Here is a 6,264-nt window from a genome sequence, read left to right on the forward strand (position 1 = left end):
GATGGAGTGGAGCGATAAAAAAGGGAGGGTTATCCGGTGATGGAACAAGTATGGAGAGTGAGGTGGAAAACATTATGTACTTGGGGGATGTCACTGGACAGAGGCTGGGGAGAGAGAGAGAGAGAGAGAGAGAGAGAGAGAGAGAGAGAGAAAGAGAGAAGAGATCCTGACTCATCCACAGGGACACCCCAGCTCAGGCTTGCCCTATGGCAGTGATTCTATAACACAACACAAGTTACACAACACAACAAAACAAAGTACTGTACAACTCGACAGAACAAGGCTAGGTCAAAAGTACATGGCTGCAACATGTATGAAACATGGGGGCTTTTATACTCTCATTTGAAACACAAGTGCAGGTAGCAGCAGGTAGCAGCAGTTATCAGGCGATGCAACTTCACCCTGGCTGGGATCTTTATGTTTTCGTGTTAACCCATAGAGGTTGGTTGTACCAGTTTATTAGAACTTCCAGGCTAAATGGAACCACGGTTTGGATACTGTACTTCAGTGGTTCCCAAACGTTTTAGCTCGAGACCCAAAAGAGAGATTAGACGTTTGCCCGGGACCCAAACTAGTGAAAACAACAGATCTACTGTACAAGCACTTGCGGCTTCACACCGCATTGTGAGCTTTGATCGACTATTTTCACTGCCTATGTTTCACTGCCTATGTGGCAATGCCTATGTGGTATGCAGTAGGCCAGCGGGCGCCCCCCGACTCACTGTTTGGGAAACAGTGCTGTACTTGACCATAGCTGTGCAAGTATGTAACACTAGGGCTAGTGTCCTCTCTGCTTGATTGGCTGCGGGGCACACCAGTAGTGGAAACTCTCATCTCATATGCAAGTTAACAGGACAAGCAACCATCTTTTAAATAGAATGACTTCATAAATAAATGAAGTGTTTTTATACAACAGAACCAGTGGGATTGCCCCAACAACGTTGTGATTAATAGCGTGGTAAAGGATACACCGCGCTAGAGACTTCTAAAATTAGATCCAATAAATACCATTTACACCAGGTCAAGAAGGCATAAAACATGTTACCGAAGAAATCATGAAGGCAGTTGGCACTGGGCAAACAGATACATGACGGATACACCACCTAACGCAGTACTTGCGCACTCTGCTGACACAAGCAATTAGCTGATATCAGTGGCAGAAACGGAACTATGGCAGAGAATTCTATCGTGCACGATATTATAAGACCTACAGAAAATGGTTTGCCAAATATCCTGCTTCCTCCGAGGTAAAATGTGTTCTTGATTTGCCTGAATCTTTCATTGGCCTGCTGAAATTGCAGTGTGTCTATAAGATTACATCCAGTCATCTCTGCTTACAGTCAATACCTCATCTAGACATGAAATATTACATGCCTCCCAATGCCAGCCATCGCTAATGCCACAAATAGCATCAGCCAGCTTCAGCATGGCATATTGTGTTACAATGCCCCTCTTATCCCTCTTGTCATTTTCTGCAAGTCATTCAACGTATAGCCAGACTATAGTTCAGTCTCAGTAAGACAGAAATTGTTCCTACTGACAATCTTGGAAAGGTGTGTTCACTAAAGGCTACTGTAATATTTCAGTCCATTTTAAATGTGTCAAATTAAATACTAATATATATAAACTTAAATTCCTAAGTTGGACCTAAGTTGGATTCCCAAGGGCTCTATCCTACACTAAATATCTTTGCTGAAATAAGCAGATCTACAAGCTCACTACAATAGATGCTATTTTAGGGTTCATTCAAGTGGTGGGATATGTTTGGTCCACAGTGTCATTGCCTAATGGTGCTTCCCCACTGTATGGTATCAGCTCCACTTGACTCGACTCTTCTTTCTTGGTTTTCCAAAGTTATGGATAGTACCTGGTGCGGTGCCTGGTACAAATAGCTAGGTTTATCAAAAGGTGAGTTGAAAATACTGCAGACTGCTGTTTGGTCACAGAGTGTTGTTGTTAAAATCATCATTGTCATCATTGAGTGACATGGGACATCCTGCACAAACCTGCCATATAGGCTATGTGTGTGCATTGCTGCTTGCTAGGGAGGGTTAGCAAAGAGCAAAACCACACTATGGTCAACTGAGTAGAATCATTCCCTCAATCCTTCCATTTGTTCCTGGGACTGTCGAGGTGCCAACTTGCTCCTTGTGCACAAGTAGGCCAAGTTGGCTCTGCTGGCACGCCATGAGGTGCGCTCTGCTTGGCCTCATTGGCTGTTAATGATGACATTACCAGGAATGCTCTTATATACCAAACTCCGCTGACATCACCACGGCATCGCAAGGAATGCGGGTGCCTCATTGGCTGTTAATGATGACGTTGCCAGAAATGCTGATCCCTGTTTGGCTTAATATTAATCAGGGATCTCCAAATATGGGCATTATACGCAGCCGAACGCAGTACTTGAGCGCTCTGGTGCAAGTACCGGTAATTACCTCTCTCCATTAGAGAGGACATACAACTTAAAGGGCCACTTCACCTCTGGGACAACCCTATCTTATTTTATTGTTGTTTGGTACACGATCAACACAATCCTGAGTTATGTTTTGTGTTCAATCTGTGTTTTTAGATATTTTAGTATTTCAGGATGACTAATGATGCATTTTGCATCATCTGATGCAAAACGCATCACTAGTACATCACAAGGAGTATAGCTTTAAGACACCCTTCCGTCTGTTATTGTATGGGTTTATATCAGGCCACACTTGTTGATGGTGACGTCACCAAGAATGCTGGTACCTCTTGGCTGTTGATGGTGATGATGGTGACGTCATCATCCAGTTGATGACGTCACTTTGTGTTATTTCAAGGGTTTTCCCATTGGATGACGTAAACACAGACAGACAGACATAGATTTTGTCTAATTTATAGATAGATAGATATACGTAGCTAGATGTTTATGTCACGATCTTGGCCTCTGTGCGCCCTTTCCCTATTTGTGACTGCCCTTGAACAGTGTGTCGTCTCCCCTGAGCTCCTCACTCCCTCCTCTCTGGACAGATTGAGAGACTGGTTCCACCTGGGGTTCGCACCGGTGACTGTTAGACGGTTAATTCAGACTTTGTGTATTTAATGGGTATTGTTTGAGTTGCCTGTTTGTTTCATAGGAGTTTGTTCTTGTTAGTGTGGGGTACTTTACAGTTTTAATCTCTCCGTGAAGGTGTACTACTTCTACATGTGTACCTTGCATTCATGGCCCTGCAGTGATGTTCCAGTGACGTATACAGTATATCTTACGTCATGTATATGTTATTAACTGCTGCGACAGTGTAGACATATATTGTGACAGTTCGCATTTTTGGCACAGTTTGTGCATACGATCAGAACAGGTCAGTTAACAGCGTGAGATATTTTTCTAAGGATAATCAGCGAAACCCATAAAGGGCAGCTGTGCTGTGAAGAGGCAGCATAACTGAAGAACTGTAACTGAAAGAGATCAAGACTGAACAGCGGGGAAAAGCCTGACTTTTAAATACAAGTGATTTATACCCCAGAGCCAAAAATAAAGTCATAACAATGTCCTTGACGCCCCGCATGGTGTATTTTGATGAGACATGGAACAAGCTACTGCCGACAATCAAGGCAGTGCTGAAGCTTGACTTTGTGGACAGAGCTACATGGAATGACTGCTTCTCTGCCATTTATGCCTTGTGTATTGCAAAACCAGAAAGCCTGGCTGAGAAATTGTACACAGAGACCAAGGTCTTTCTGGAAACTCATGTCAAGCAGTTGTGTGAGGAGACAAAGGAGTCGAATGAGATTTTACTGGTGTACCACAGATACTGGGAAATGTACAGCAAGGGCACTGATGACATGAACAACCTATATAGCTATCTCAACAATTATCGCAACACTCTTTTTGCCAGCAAAGAAGAAGAAAGACAAATGGAGGGAGACCTGCAGAACAGCATGGACAATACCGAGCCACCCCTGGAGATTAGGGAGCTGGCGATGCAAATTTGGAGGGAGATGATGATTGAGCCGCTCTTAGACAAGTTAATCCCGATGATGTTCAACAAAATAGAAAATGACCAGAAAGGAATTATTTTGAGGTTTTACCAGGGAATCGCTGAGCGTTTCAACTATTACAAAAAGGTAGCCTCCAACCTAATGCAAGAGTATGTTCACAGTTTGTGGAAAAGGTCAGAGTGAGATTGAAAGACCAGAACCTGATGGCCTTCAAGAACAGCCAAATAGAGGCCTACAGGACACACAAGGAGCTGCAGGACTGCACCCAGAAGAATGAGAAGGGGCAGAAGACCGAAGCCCCGTTAGACACCAATATACTCAACCACGACTAACAAAAGGAGGACATAGAGGCCAAGTCCACTTTTTTGTTTAATAAATATGGTCACCAGTGAAAGGATCACAATCTCGAGGCAGAATGACATGCCATCTTCAGCCCTTCATGTCAGTCATGACATTATTGAGTTAGCAGTCTATCGCTAGCCCTTTCCATGTTGGCCCCTATTTTATATTCCTCCAATTGCATTGACCAGGAAAAAGCTATATTAGGGTTTTGGTTTGCAGTATCTTTCCACCTCCAGGAGCCTGAGATTGGTCCTGGTCAGTCAGCTGTAAGGAACACAATGCAACAATCACCCGTAGATCCTGTAGCATTTTACAGTATCCAAAGAATCTGACGCTAACTCACCAAGGAGTCGGCCCAGCTCCAAGTCATTGTCATCTCTCTTTGCTGGTTTCCCGACAGGCTCACTCAAACCCTTTCAAATAATCCAGAATGCCACAGCACACCTGATCTTCATCCTCCAGAAAATCACAAGGTCCCCTTTTGCATTCACTTTTCTGGCTTCGATTACTGCCTGCTCCCAACGCAAAACATGTAGATGATGCCTACAAGACAAGGCAGGCAGCCAGCCATGGGCCTGGCACCCCCTTACCTTCAGGATATGATCTATTTCCACACCCCATCCAGCTCACTTAGATCAGCAAACACCTAGACCCTGGCTCATAAACTTTGGAATAAACTCCCCCTCTGCTGACAGACACTTCAGTCTGAACTCACCTCCTCAGACTCTACTACATCATTCCCCCTAACTGGCACTACTCTTTCATTGTATCCCCTGTCTGAACCTTTGTTGACAGATGCTAGTTATTTTATATATCAAGGCGTTAACCCAATGGGCTACATGGGCTGCAGCCCAGATATTTGGCCACCAGGGGATTTTTTGTTGAGCTTTTTGTATCCAATATCATTCAACTGCCAAGAATTCTTTCTTTGCATCCTGTTTTTGAAGCCAGAGCAAAGTGTAGCCTACTTGTGTTTGAATTGAAATGTGTTTACTGGTTTGAGCAGCACCAACAGCTTGACAGCTGATTGTCCATTTACACTCTTAGATTGTTGATTGTTAGACTGTTGACCACTTCGAGTCTCTCTTTGCATGTTTTATTTGTTATGGCCACTTTAATGTCTTTAAGGTTTGGTTTGGTGAGTTTGTGTCACTGTCTGAACTACAGTATGGGTTGGGATGTTATATTTGAGACAATGGTCCTCAGACGGTAATGCTCTGCATTTAGATAAACTCTGTCTATGTGGTGTATGTAGATTCACTTTATGTGTTGAAGGATGCCCACAAATATTATTAGCCTTTGGTCCTGCTATAGGCCTATTATACTGTATAGTGATGTTATTATTTTTTGTTGATTGCATGGCTACAAATGCTAAGAATGTTATTTAGATTAGATTAGATTGAGAGATGTTAGTTTTGATGTATGAGTTAGGTTGAAGCACTGATTTATTTTCTTTGCACTCTACTACAGGTACTCTGTCAAGCACATCTGCTAAAATTGTTGTACATTGTGTTATGTGCACATGGCATACCAGTGGTGTAATGTAAGTAAGTACATTTACTTAAGTACAATTTTGAGGTATTTGTACTCCACTGGAGTATTTCCAGTTTCAAATGCTTTTACTTCTACTCCACTACATCTCAGATCCAAATATTGTACTTTTACTCCACAAAATTATTTGAAAACTTTAGTTACTAGTTACTTTTCAGATATACATACTGTACATAATATTATAACCTAGATGCGACACGTTGTGAGCTTGTGGATCTGCTATTTTCACACATTTTGTACTTGTGTCATCAGGTGTGCATCATGTGTCTGATCGTGATCTTTTTCATGTGTCTGGTGTTAGCTGTTTAAAGTTGGGCTCCCGGGTTGTTTGTGAATCAAAAATGTTGATACCCATTGGCCTTGTGATGCTCACCAGGGAGCAGGGAGAGTTCTTCAGCA

Source organism: Nannobrachium achirus (genome assembly GCF_963921795.1).
Source record: "Nannobrachium achirus genome assembly, chromosome: 15".
NCBI lineage: Eukaryota > Metazoa > Chordata > Actinopteri > Myctophiformes > Myctophidae > Nannobrachium > Nannobrachium achirus.